At 45.5% G+C, this 14,307-nt stretch overlaps 1 long non-coding RNA gene across 3 annotated transcripts; it reads right to left on the bottom strand.

The window, feature by feature from the left end:
* Positions 1 to 382: 382 nt before the first annotated feature.
* On the bottom strand, positions 383 to 9,055 carry LOC119109464 (uncharacterized). Of its 3 annotated transcripts, none has more exons than XR_005095424.1 (4): positions 9,012 to 9,055; positions 7,388 to 7,534; positions 6,747 to 6,917; positions 383 to 1,689 (listed from the first exon to the last, which is right to left on the bottom strand). It is a non-coding gene; the product is annotated as an uncharacterized LOC119109464 (long non-coding RNA). The 3 variants fall into 3 exon arrangements; XR_005095422.1 differs by lacking the exon at positions 9,012 to 9,055 and adding an exon at positions 7,724 to 7,840; XR_005095423.1 differs by lacking the exons at positions 383 to 1,689; positions 9,012 to 9,055 and adding exons at positions 5,621 to 6,450; positions 7,724 to 7,840.
* Positions 9,056 to 14,307: the final 5,252 nt, after the last annotated feature.

Below are 14,307 nucleotides of genomic sequence, written 5' to 3'. Positions count from 1 at the left end.
GATTATTGGGCAGGTGGGATTGCGCTAATACAAATACTACACCTTCCCAAAAGTTTTTCACAGGCTACTTTTTGGCAGCCTGTGAAAAACTGCTCGTATGCACTTATCACGTGGTAGCATGTGGCATACCCTTGACCCCAGAGAGAAAAGATTGCAGTGCCCTAAAAAGAAATTGCATAGGAAACCAATTTTTTGCTGCCACAAAAGCCGCCATTTTTTTTCTTTTTGTGATAACCGCATTCGACCCGCACCCCAATTTGAAGGCCCTTACTCGCCCCGCACGGAAAGTGTTCCAAAAATCCAGCATACGCGGGCCAATCTTATTTTTCATTCCAGGTACACATGCCAAAACTTATGTTACTTTTGCCAAAAAAGAGCCTGTGAGAAATCTTAAAGCGTGGCAATCGCTTTTGTATATTCTTGCCATGGCTCACATCTAATGACCCTGTATTAATTCGAGATAGACATACTTAATCTGGTCATAATAACAAGGCCGTCTCGCGAACATTCAAATCTACCGCCGTTAATTCCTCTACCTGTTTTTATTAATTAGAATGAGCCAAACTGTTGAACTTTATTCATTTCAAGTGTGTATACATGTCTCATTTTGAAGGGACTGTTGAAGCACCAACAGATGCAATGATCTTGCTCCAAGGTATCAATCCTCCTTGCACAAGACAAAATCGTCGTGATCCTTTAGAAGGCTCTTCAAAAGGAATCAGCAATGTATACCTTGAAAGACGAGAAATCAAACATCAACTAGCATAAGAATGTAAAAAACCAGGCCTCACTTTACATTCACCTAGGTTGATATAATGACCACAGTCCTGAATGAGAATATATGTAGACATGTCTATGTAGAGACAATTTGGCCATGGACAGCCCATGGGTAGCAGGTGCCTCAAACGAGCCACATTGTCAATTTCACAAAGAAACACTTGCGTAAACATTGAAAGATGGATAGCCTTATACACAAGCACATGCCATGAAAGGGATGTCCAGAACATTGTTCATGCCCATCAGGTACCACAGTCATGCGTTGAAATTTCAGTCTCTTAGAATTTAGAGTTAAGTGACTCACAGCCCGTGGGTTTGAAAGTGGCAGCACGAGTTCGGACGTACGTACCTTGCTTCACATGTAACATGACCTCAAAGTGATGGCTTGTGGATAAAGACTAACGTGAAAATGTGGACTTGTGATCGCTAGATACCCAGCTTCTCTTAAACACGACCAGAACAACAACCACCGAGCAGCGCGAGCGCACTCGATGGAGCTCGGGTTGCACAAAGGATCCGCTGCCGTCTGGAATCCAGCTGGCAGCGACTTGAGCGGCCGCAGCGCACGGGCCACCGTTACGACCAGACGTGGCAGGTGGCGCATGCGACCTTTGAACAGCAGTTATGAGTCAGATAGAAAAGTATGTGCCCACCATAACACTGACATCTCGTCACCCCTTGACCCCTGGAAGGAACTATGGCGACCCCAGAGTGAGAACAAAGAAACAAGAATCGTTATGCTCGACGGACGCTGCTTGTCAATACGTTGCGAACCTGGCTGGGGAAATTGGTGGCTTTCCAAACTTTCTGCATTTTTCTCCGACTTGTCCGCTAGTAAATTGCCAACTTGGATGACGTCATCATTTCAGGCTTGGAAGTCTGCTTTTACTTTTCAGCCGGCGTTTCACGCTTCTGAGGTGATAGGAAATGAAATTACACACGGATGTTCAAAACAGGCTACGCTGGCGATTCGGGATGGATAAACGTGTATAACTGCACATTTTCCAACCAACTTGTGATGTTTTATGTGGGATAAAAGCAGGAGATGCCTTGCGTGGGGGTTTGTCATAAGACAGCTTTTCATTCGCTCTCTACAGTGCGGTGACGTCATTGGTGCGGAGACTTGAACGCGGTTCGGCCTCTAGCCGTGGGGCGTAAATCCGCGGGGCAGGCGGAACACCGGAAATCTTTGCACAGATTCTAAACAGACTGGTAACGGGAGGCGCACATGTCCATCTAGGCGATTGCGTAGAACTTAATGGAGAGCAGTATAGCATGTTTTGGAAGCCTATGCCGCCGCAAACAAGATGCAGCGGCATAAAACTGAAAGATGTGCCCATGAGAATTATGCGAAGTACGACGGCCAGAACATCAAGACCTAGTTGTATCATTATCAAACAAATTGTTATCGGCAGTTGCACATGCCAGGAAGCCAGTGGCGTAAAACCTGATGTCGAGTATTATAATGTGATTTGCGAGTTAAAAGTAGCCAACCATTACAAATAAATCGGCATGGACAGTGAACACGCTTATGCGAAAACTGCCGCAGAGATGGGCGGCCAAGACACCGGAATGCCTCTGTAAGATAGTGAACAAACTGCTGAGGGCTGGAACACCTAACCAGACGTCAAAATGCGTATAATTCAAGTGGGTCTACAGTGCTGTGATAATTGCAAGTCCATGTGCCAAGCGGTTACAACGCAGTCTGTGTGAAAAGTGAATGCGTTCACGCGTAAACTATTGGATATAGGCAGCCTGAACTGGGTCTACTCTCTCACCAGGGCCAATGCGGGGATTATGGTTGGCCGTTGTTCTTAGACCCATGCGGGAGTCCGTAAGCATCTTGCGCTGAGCCTTGATCGTATTGGCTCGTCGATTGTAACTATCCGAGAGGCTGCAGAAATGCATTGATGTCGCGGCTGCTGTACGGATGCAGTCGTAAGAAAACCGGCCATTGTCTATGAATCTGACTGAAACGGTGAATGCATCTTTCTGATCACTACTCCGCGCTCGTTGGTGCCGAAGCAGATCAACCATTGTTGCGAATCAAAGTAGCCTTGCTGATGAAGCATGCAACATATTGATAATATCTGACTTGGTCATGCGTTAAAAGGACTTGCATTGTCCATGAACCCAGGCAGTTCTCTGCAGCATAATCGCCAAGTACATCTGAAAGAGTTTGGAGATGGAACGAGACCGGAGAACAAGAAAGCCGCGAACAAAACAACCAGTAATACTCCCTATGGGTCGTTTTGCCCACACGCGTAGTTTTTGGATCAGCCGGAGGATACGGGGTTTGCACCACGGACAGGACAACGAGCCTGCCGTACCAGGCATTGCTTAACACGCCGCTGCTGGCAGGACGCTGAGATGTACATTGGGATACCTGCCGCGGCGACACTCCAGAGGCGGAAACGCGGTTCTTTAAAGGAAGATTTTAACCATTCTAAGGGATTTGAACTCAAATAGCTGAAAACTGAACCCAAAACTGAGCTTAAATCATATCACTTGCCAGAAGCCAAATCTGGTCAAAAATCAAAGTCTCAGCATGCTTGACCATCGATAGCCCTTTGGCCCTAGCACGCATAGCATAGCCCTAATACGCATAGCCCTAACACGCGCCCAGGTGGCCGGCTAGACACCATTCGCTCGGGTGGGGGTCAATTTGACCCCCCTGATATCCCGAGAACTAAGAAAGCTAGAAACACTGAATTTGCAGGGTGTCTTAACCTATATGTGAACTCACGTAGGTCAACGTTTGAGCTTCCTAGGTCATGACCTTCAGGTTAAATAAGGTCAAATATGGTCAAATTCCAGGTTGGTCGCCAAAGTGCCCCAAGAACCAAGGCAACTCTTTCCAAGCATAAGGTCAAAAGTCCATTTGAGGTCAGTAACCTTTTTCGAGCTTTTGAAGGTCATGGTGACCGAAATCATACAACACTGTTTTGAGTTTTGCCTTTAAATAAGCGACGAAGATTACGCTAGGCAGTATGTGCCTGAAAACAGAATGTCGACTCGGGTCATCTTAAGTCAATGACCTTTTATGACCCCAAAGAAGTCTATGGAAGATGCATGATGCGGTTCTTATTGTCAATAAACTCGAAAAGAGCACCACAACTATCTCATACAGCAAGCCCTTGAGTTATAAATGAGGTTGGTTGTGACCTTGGTCTTACTTTCACACCTGACCCTAGGTCAACGTGATTTGCTTATTCAATATTTGTGGTGCCTAAGAAAGCTTTTCAGAGACGTATGCCTTCGTCAAACACTCCGTTATTGTATCAGGTTGGACGACTCCCTAGAAATTGCCCTCGTTGAAACCATGGCCAGGTTGTGACCTGCCATGGGTCAACGACCTAAAAAGGTACATCTAAATTTTTTATGTCAAATGATTTGCTATTCCATTGTCTACAGCTATGCAAAATTCGGTGTGGCTACGCCGCGCTGTTTGGAAGCCATTGTGGAAAAACCTTTGGGAGGTCAATTTGACCCCCACCCGAGCGCGTGTTAAAGCACCGCGAAGTGGTGCTGGAATCGGGTGATGGAACTGGAAGAGTAAAGGTGGAACCCCTATTTTTCGTTTTTCTGTACTTCTTCATTTGTCTACAAGGCAGATTAACATGGCGCCCGCGGTCTGGTGGTACTTGCAATGACCGACGCCGTTCGGTTTTAAGGAAACTGCGACCCAGGCCGTCGCTGTCCCTACTCTCGAGGTTGTGGGCGAGCATGTTCAAACCTTTGATGTAATTTGTTTCACTAAGCCATTCTGAAAAAACGAACGCTCCCAGCATGGGATGGCCTTGTTCGTTTTATTTTTACCCGTTTAGACCCTCTGTATTCAACAGTAACGAGAACCCCACTCTTTCCAGCAGATTTTGAGACCACTTATTTCCTTACGGGCGAGAGGCCCCGTAAGTAGAAGACAGGGCACACGTTACCGCTTTTGGTCAATGCCTGAAGGGCCCTTTTGTCCCATCAAGAACTTACTTCTGGTTGTCATTCTGGCGATACGGGGCGGGATCTCCTGGTGGATCCGGAGGCCCTTAGAAGGATACATTACATCACGTTGTTCCCGTCCCTGACACGGGAGGCCTTTTGACCCGCGCAGTTGTCCCCGGATCAGCACATGAACCCCCTTGACACAACAAAATTCGCAGCAGATGGTCCAATATTTGTCACATGTACTCCACTTCCATATTTTTATGTGTTCCTCAGAGATATTGAGGACTCCCTGAACCCAGATCGTGGATGGAATGCGGTTTAGATTTGTAGTAACATGGCTAATCCATGTTGATCTTGAAATGTTCAAGATTCAGTCAGAGTTGAAAAAACTGATAAGGACCATGTAATATGGCTTTGAATGCGCGCCGCCAAGTCACAGCAACAACCTCGACGCCCTGCTTTGCAGTCCCCATACGTCGCGCTACGTCGGTCCTGCGGCTGACAGCAAGCGATGGCCAATGAGTAAACGAAAAAGATGACACATCTTTGGGGAAGATGGCTGATGAACTGGGCAAATCACCATGTATGTTAAATGTAGTGCAAAAGTAAGCTGAACACAACCTACATCTAAAAAGTGTGGGGGTGGGGGAGGGGGGGGGGGGGCACTTACCACTGCTAACCCCCCACCTTGAAAAATGGGGGGGCCATGCCCCTCCCACTGTTCCTACACCCACGATACGAACAGTTAGATGAGGGCCTTTTTCACCATATTCCATGCTTGCTTCAATATTCTGAAATGTGGAATATTATATTTACCCTACGGTATTGCTGATGTGCCCTTTATCCGACTCTTGCCACGGTCCGGCACTTCCGAACGGTCGAGTGCCTTTTAGGCCCGCGGCGAGGACCAAACTAAAGCCACGATTTGGTGTTCCACAAGCTCATTTGTAAAGTCGTCCTGCTTCATCAGAAGATGAAGAATCTCTCACAGCTGGTCCTGCATTTGTGAGTGCCTTTCTGGGGGCAAGTGCTCTTGCAGCTAAATTTTCCGTCTCTTTTTCGGGTATGTTTTATTAGTGTGTGTCGCTTACTTTAACGTATGTCATACGATGTGTAGCAGTTGGTTGCAAGATCTATGAAAATGAATACCTTTGATAGAAAACATGAACTGTCTAGAGAAAATGTAAAGAAATGAGCTGCGCAACCAGAAACGAACGCACGTAGCGTAGCAAGTTGTGTATAACGTAACAGATCAGTGAGGCATGCTTAATTCTCGAACTTTTCGCTCATTGAAAATGATATGCATTGATGATTCTGTAGCGTCGTGCTCATATCCCCCGGACAAAAGACACACAAAGGGAATCGAGTGTCGGTGAAGCGTAGTTTCAATGCACAGGTGAGACCTGTGGCATGTGAGGGCATAACAGGTTCGCCTAGAAAAGTTTATTTGCATCTGCCAACATTGTGGCTTTGAGTGAATAGAGCCACACATCGGCCAACCGAGCGCTGGCAAGCTCTGTCTTTCGATAATGGTCCGTTCCGGCTGTGCTCTATTTTTCATCTGTGCAGTTGTGCACCATAAGTTATGAGGACTGAGCAGGGGAAAATAGCTAAGCTTGCTCTCCAAAGAAGGAAAAACTGTTTTGTTCCCGGATTGCCTCTATGATTTTCTGCAAGTTCAAAGAAAACCTCAAGGTAGACGTAAAGGGTGGCGTGGTGGCGTGCCACCGTCTGAAAAACAAAAAAAGGGTGCTGGTGAAATTCCAGGACATGGACGATCGGAACAATGTTTACCAGGCTAAATTCCGGCAGACTGATGGCCCAGGCATCATCATTCATAAAAACCTGACTGATAAGCGAGCTCGACAAGTCAAGATTCTTGCCGATATGAAGCGTGAAAATGACCAGGTCATGAACTTCCACACTAAAAACGGCATCATTCTGGCAAGGAACTCACGTGACAAAAGATATGTACGCATACAGCCATGGTTCACACGTGAGCAGATCATTAAAGCCATGACACTCACCCACACTGTCCTCTTCGGCGAACAGAAGTGTAGCAGGCCAGAATCGATTCATATACTCTCAGACCCTGAACCGCATTCCTGCTGGTCATGTGCTAAACAGAGCTGCTAATCTTGAAGAGTTTGTAACAGTTGAAGGCAGGCAAGCTGGGCCTGAGACCAGGCTCTCAAGTTCTAAAAAGTAGTGGGTCCATTGGTTAGTGACGTTACCTGGCTAGGCTACCGCTGGCACATTCCTCAGGTAACTACCCATACATTCATGATTTTCTTGAAAACTGGTGTATGACACCATGGCTGTGGTGTACATACAACTCACTGTATTATAATGCCTTATTTCTAGTAAAGAGGAATTTGCCAGTGGTGCCTGGCTTGATGGCTTATGTTGCTCATAATAATGTTTGTTTATTCTAGGTACTTATCAAGCTCATTGCCTGTGTTCTCATGTCATGCCTGCATGCTAAAGCAGTGAATAGCAGAAAAGTCCCATCAACACAATCTGTTTTTGGCATCTATCATTCAACACACACTTTCTCATTTCAAAGTCTTGATCATCACATCCAAAAACATCTTAAACTGATTAAAATAATCTCCCTTTTCTGAACTCCCTCCATGACCTTCATTCTTGTTCATCCACATTTCTTTACCTTCCTTTCCATCAACACCTTACTGTATGGGTTCAACCTCAAATAATAAGGTGTTTAATCCATTTGCTTCAAACATTGATGGTAGTTATCATTCACTATCATATGATGAATATGAAAAACTAAGAGAAGCATGCACATTCTATTTACCTGAAAAGATAAAAACTGTTATTCCACATAATACCAGTGCACTAAACCTTATGCATGTTAACATTCGCTCAATCCAGAAGAAGCAGGATGATCTAAGTAGTCTACTTGCCCAGACTGATATAACATGGCATGTTATTTCTATATCTGAAACATGGCTGTCTCCAGCTTTGGAATCTCATTATGACTTACCTGGATACCGAGCTTTCTACTGCGGCAGATCAAATGGGGTAGGTGGTGGATCAGCAGTATACATTGCTGATCATCTTCATCCTATACAACTTTGGAACCCAGTTTTCTCTACAGCTGAAGTGGTTTGTGCTGAACTACTCTGTGACAATGCTAATATTATCACTTGCCAAATTTATAGTATCATATAATTTGCCAAATATAATCATATCATTTACTGACAAACACCACTTCAACTCAGAGCTAGAGCCATGCCTAATTTGGCTTAATAAAATGAACAAAGTTACATTTATTACTGGTGATTTCAACTTTGATCTGTTCTCACTTGATATCAATTCTAATGTGCATGCATTTTTCACTAACATGTGTTCAAATGGCTTCTTTCCTACAATATCCAGGACAACTCGATCTTGCTATCCATCATGCACTCTTTTAGATAACATATTTTGCAATGACTTATTAAAAGTGATGCATACAGGCATTCTCCTTCATGATTTGTCTGATCATTTCCCTAGTTTTGCTTCCATGAACTATGCCTCACACCCACACTCCCCTGATGTTCAAACACCCATTACACATTTGATTTACAGAAGGGTGGAAGAATTTAAACAACTCTTTGTCGACCATCTTGTTGATATTGAAAATGAGCCAGAACCTGATGCTATTGCAAATCAAATTGTGTATATTTGCAATGCTGGGATCACCAGGTTTTCTCACACAAGGCACATTTCTAGAAAGACCAGCTCACGCAAACCATGGGTGTCACCTGCACTTCTTCTATCAACTACACGTAGAAGCAAGCTATTTGAACAGAAATTGAAGAACCCCAGTGCCCAAAATATTGCAACATACACTTGCTACCGCAACATTCTAACTACATCTCTTAGGCTAGCCAAAAAGAAATACTACAGTAATGAATTCCGTAAACATTCTGGGAACTCCCAGGAAACATGCAAAACATTACACACTCTCATCAATTCAAAACAAAAAAAGGATGCAGATCCAACCGGGATTATTGGTACTAATAACAAAATTATCACGGACGATCCGGATATCCCAGAATCATTTAACCTCTTCTTCAGCGAGATTGGACAACAGATAAAAGACGAGATGCCTAAATCATCTTTCGACCCCCTCCAGCTCATCACAAATGTCGAAAATGAAATGGATCTGTCCCCCACTAATGAACAGGAATTAATTCTTCTCATCGATGGGCTAAACAACGTCGGAGCTGGAGTCGACAATACTAATGCAAAAATATTCAAGTTACGTTATAAGGTTATACTCAAACCAATTCTCCATCTTTTCAACAGCTGTTTGTCCTCAGGGATATTTCCAAGCATTTTCAAAAAAGCCGTGATTAAGCCCATCTTTAAAAGTGGGGACTCACAACTTGTAGATAATTACAGACCTATCAGTATTTTGCCGTTTATGTTCAAAATTCTTGAAAAACTCATATACAATAGACTCGTCCTTCATCTAAACCAAAACCAGCTAATTCACCAAAATCAGTTCGGATTTCAGAAGAACAAAAGTACTTACATGCCATTTCTTCATCTGCAGGAAACTATTACTAAGGCTTTTGAAAATGGGGAATATGTGTTAGGTTTGTATTTAGATCTGAAAAAGCCTTTGACACTGTAAACATTAGCCTTCTTCTACGTAAACTTACTAAATATGGTATTCGACGAAAATCTCATGAAATCATTTCTTCTTATTTGTCTGGCAGAACTCAATGTGTAAAAATCAGGAATGATCTATTAACAATCAAAAACGTAACAATGGGGGTACCCCAAGGATCCATTCTCGGCCCAATCCTCTTTTTAATGTACATCAATGACTTACCTAAATTAAGCAGTAACATGATTTGTCTGTCTTATGCTGATGATACTGCGATTGTTTTCAAAAATAAAAGTATTGTCGAACTTCAAAACAATGTCAGTACGCTTTTGCTTCTAATGACTTCTTGGTTTGCTGGTAATTTTCTCTCCCTGAACGTATCAAAAACATTCACACAGCATTACACAACCCTTTCTTCGCATTTCCGACTAAATGTGCAAATTAATAACTCACCTATTGAAGAGAAAAAAGAAATTAAGTACCTTGGTGTAATCATTGACAAATCTCTTAAGTTTACAAGCCACACTAATTTTGTTGCAAGCATGGTAAGTAGAAATATTGGAATAATAAGTAGGGTTAGGTACTTTATTGATAAAACAACGTCACATCTACTCTATAACACTTTGATTCTTCCTTACCTAAATTACTGCTGCTTGGTTTGGGGCATGAATTATGCTTCTCAACTAGATCGCTTGGTAATTTTGTAAAAAAGGGCTGTGCGTCTTATAGAAAATGTGTATCCTCCGCAAAGCTCAGAGCCAATCTTTAAACGATACAAAATTTTGAAACTATCGGATATTGCTAAATCTCAAATGTTAATTGCGATGCACAAATTTTTAACTTCACAGCTCTCTGCATCATTCGATTTTTTTACAATCTCTACGAATCCAATGACATGGATATGAGGCGAGCAAAACATTGAGAACAACTTTTCTCTCATCATAATTATAGACTATTTACAGCATCCTGCCTTGGCCCTAAGCTGTAGAATGACATTATGGTTTCATATTTTCCAAGAATAGCTGATATCCCTGTATCGAAAACCATCGTTAAGAACATCATCCGCAAGCATTTCGTGAACACATATTAACGTAGCAAACATATTTGAAGACATTGCCATCCTTGTGCTGTACATATCCAACGCACTTCATACTTGACCTCCTTCATGTTTCATGATCAATTTCTGATATAAAGTCATGCACATATACCCAAATTCATGGCGCTGGCTCCGGGAGTTCTCCCAGCAACAAGCTCTGCTTAGCTGGGTGGACTCCCTGGAAATCCAGCTCAAAACTCAGCACAAAAATGACCAGGTAATTGCCCCCCTCCGACTTGTGACTGTATAACCCTTACTAACACGGGGAATTGAGTGGTTGTAGATTATTGGGCGGTTGTAGCGGGCTGTCATTAGCTGATTTTGGCTATCGACTACTTTATGCCTTTTCATCTATGATTTTTCCCTACCTCTCACATAACACAATTCCCTCGGGTCTGCTCCACCTCCTCGCCTGTTTTTTTTAAAAAAGTTTGTGTCATCTTCCTAGCTGGCAGTGCCGCGACTTGATTTTATGTTTTCTGGCGTTAACGTACGGTTTACTGCGTCGCTGGGATTGAGGGAGGGGCACTCCTGGTTACCTGTTCTTGGGTAACGGCGTAGAAAAAAAAAGTTCGATAGTGGGCTGTAGTTGCATCCCCTTTCAGTAAAAGCTAGGAAGAAGAAATAACTTCTTGTGTCATAAAGCACAAAACGTGATTCGTCTTCGAATTGTGCGTAGGTAACACAACATTAGTTAAGAGCCGATTGACGGCTGTTATATCCGGGGATCGTGCGCACGAACGCCAGATATGAACGACTCGGCTATGATTATTGTTTTGTCCTTTGGTGCCACATGGCTAGTGGGATGGCAATATTTGAATTCCCTCATTATGGTGTCATGGATGCCTGGGTAACCTTGAAAATGTCTGTGCAAAATAGTCGGCATATATTCGCGGATGTGTAGCTCAGAAACTAGAGTGTTAGGTCTCAAGAGGGGCATGGCTGTGAACTACACCGAATGATCTTCAAGATGACCTTTTTCAGTTCAAAGTCCCATACAAATGTGAACCACTCCCTTTAATCACATTGAACCCACACGTAGTATTTGTCGTGGTCTGTTTCAACATGCAGGAGCTTCAACACACTGGGAGCTAAACATGTCTTGCTATCCAGCCAAAAATGTCGAATTCAGAAAGATTGTTCATGCATTCGATGACTTGTTAAAATCGATTTACTCGGCAAGTTGACACATTCAAAGTCATACGCGTAAGAACGTTTGAAAAAGTGGGGAAGGTGCAAGCTCAGGGCGTACTTCAGGAACTTTTCCAGTAAGGAAGCCCAATGACCAGGGAAGGGGAGGGGGTAGAGATGGAGTTTTTTTATCGCTCTTTATTCAAACGTCATGGCTGTTATGCTACATATGCATCTAGACCTGTTTCCCACTGGTGCACAATCTCGCCTACTCAACACACCTATGCTATTTGGCAATGAAGGCTGTCCAGCTTCCTGGGATTATTCGTCCATTTCAACATTGTTTTTCATGGGAAGGCGAAATTCTACAAGCGGGTAGGCATTTGGGTTATTGAGGAGGCATCTGGCACCACAGGGTAGGTGCCAAAATGCGGCCTGGACATGGGATGGTGAGAATTTTGAAAGCGAATTAGTGGCCAACATTGCGACAAATTTTTTATGCGCCTTCATCTCGTCGCTGCTTTTAAAGCATTGTCACAACATTTTAGGCGGAAACAGATTCGGGAGTTTGAAACTGTAAAAAAATGTGACGAAATCAATAAAACTGAAGATTCTCCTTTAAAACCAAGCCACAGAACGAAGGCCCTTCTGTCATATATTCCTTATCGGGGCCTTGCTCCCGTCTGCAGTCGGCGGCGACTGCCCTAGGCCGGCTGTCTCCCGCATGACTGGCGGTCAACTGAACGTATGGCGGCTTTGATTTATATTTCTAGATCAGCATTATTACTAATTGATTTGTAAAACATATGTTGGGCATCTGCAACAGTATCTTTTCCGAATCATCTTCCGTTACGCCACACCGCCGCAGAAAAAACCTCCGTGAAACTTAGGTATGAACTGGCTTATGAACTGGCACGGCCTCCGGATGGCTGCCGCTGCATGCAATTGCACCAGTGTGCACAGATGATGCGCGAGGTGTTCGGCCATTCACTGAAGCGACCAGTCTGGCGCCCAGTTCCATCTAGATTACAGACACATCTTTTTAGACCGGGGATCTGGCAAAAAATACATATTTCTCAACGCAGGGTGGTGAGTTGCAATTTTAATGCGACCATCCCGTGCCAGCAAACAGCTTGTTCTGTTTCACGTGCAAAGCTTTATCACTTTCGATGTTTGTGCTATGATAATGATGCCATTATCGTATCAGATGATATATGCTAACATATATACAACGTCTTAATAACTTTGCTATGTTATATTATGCAATTGCACATTCATGTTCAGTTTATATCAAATCAGCAATTAATGTTGTGACTCAGTTCAGACCATCCGTTGGTGCTGTCCGGCACCGATGCCCGTGCGTCATAGTGACATAATGAAAGTGTATTATACAATCACGTGTGCATCACATCCACTTTCCGTATGCACCATGCCGCTAATTAAGCTGCCGCTCTAATTAAAACGGGACGTTGGAGCTGCGGTGTACCGATCCCCGTACCTCTCACATGCTAAGCGAGCGCTCTACCACTTGAGCTACAGCCCCCGACCTGAGCCTGAACTGGCGTGTAGCCCCCGCCCGTTCACTGGGCTGGCCGGCCGTCTGTGGGTTTGCCACTTCCCTGCAATGTCCGTAGGCGTTGGGCAATTGCGGCCTTATCGTGTTGACACAGTTTTGCCACCGGCGTTCCTCGCCTGGCGCTACGCCTCGAGGCGACGCAGTCTTGTGTCGTCGCCGCGGACGTGCCGTCTGGCTGCGGTGAGGTCGCCGACGGCCTCAGGCCTGTAATCCATGGAGCAATCACGGGGCGGATGCCGCTCCTGCCGACGGCCTGCCCCCCGCCGCTGCCCACCATGGTGAGCCAGCGCTTCAGCCCATTGGCGGCCTGGTTGGCCGGCCGATGCCATGTCACCAACAGCGCGTGCCGTGAGGCCGGCAGCATGCAACGCCAACGCATCACATGTTTGTACACGCGAAAGCCATACAGACCAAACGCCTGCCAATGACCATGGCCGCAGGCTGTGCATATCAGTGTTGCACGCCCTGCGGCCAGATGTCTCTGCCGGCAGCGTGGCATTCACACATCGCCTGCGGGCCGTCCAATGGTCGGCTGTGTTGCCTGCTCCAACGCACGGGCACCGCAGCCGGAGGCCGTGCGGCCTTGCCGGCCTGGAGCCATTCCTCAGCTGCATGGCCGTCTTCGCTTGCGATGCGCGGCCGCGCTCTACCACGTGACACGGCGCCGCACTCAACTTGCAAAAAGTCGGCACCACAACTCCCCAGCTGCCGGGAACGCACCACCACCGCGTGGAGCCCCCGCCCGTTCCCTGGGCTTGCCGGCCGGTTGTGGGTTTGCCATTTCCCTGCAATGTCCGTAGGCGTTGGGCAACTGAGGCCTTCTCGTCTGGTCGCAGTTTTGCCACCGGCGTTCCTCGTCTTGCGTCACGCCTCGAGGCGACGCAGTGTTGTGTCGTCGCCGCGGACGTGCCATCTGGCTGCGGTGAGGTCGCCGACGGCCGAAGGCATGCGCTCCATGGAGCATTGGAGGGGCGGATGCGGCTCCCACCGGCGGTCTGCCCCCCGCCCATGCCCACCATGAGCAGTGGGGTGAGCCACCGCTTCAACCCATTGGCGGCACGCTACACCGTACCGTGGCATTATGGAAGAATGGCTTTTTTTGCAAAACACTGTCGCGTGTAAATGCGCTCCAGAGCTTGAGCGCATCTGTTTGTCTTTTTACCA

The sequence above is a fragment of the Pollicipes pollicipes genome, unplaced genomic scaffold (assembly GCF_011947565.3).
Source record: "Pollicipes pollicipes isolate AB1234 unplaced genomic scaffold, Ppol_2.1 Scaffold_7231;HRSCAF=8579_pilon_pilon_pilon, whole genome shotgun sequence".
Classification (NCBI taxonomy): domain Eukaryota; kingdom Metazoa; phylum Arthropoda; class Thecostraca; order Pollicipedomorpha; family Pollicipedidae; genus Pollicipes; species Pollicipes pollicipes.
Note: the sequence above shows the minus strand (reverse complement) of the source record. Positions and strands in the feature narration are given on the sequence as shown.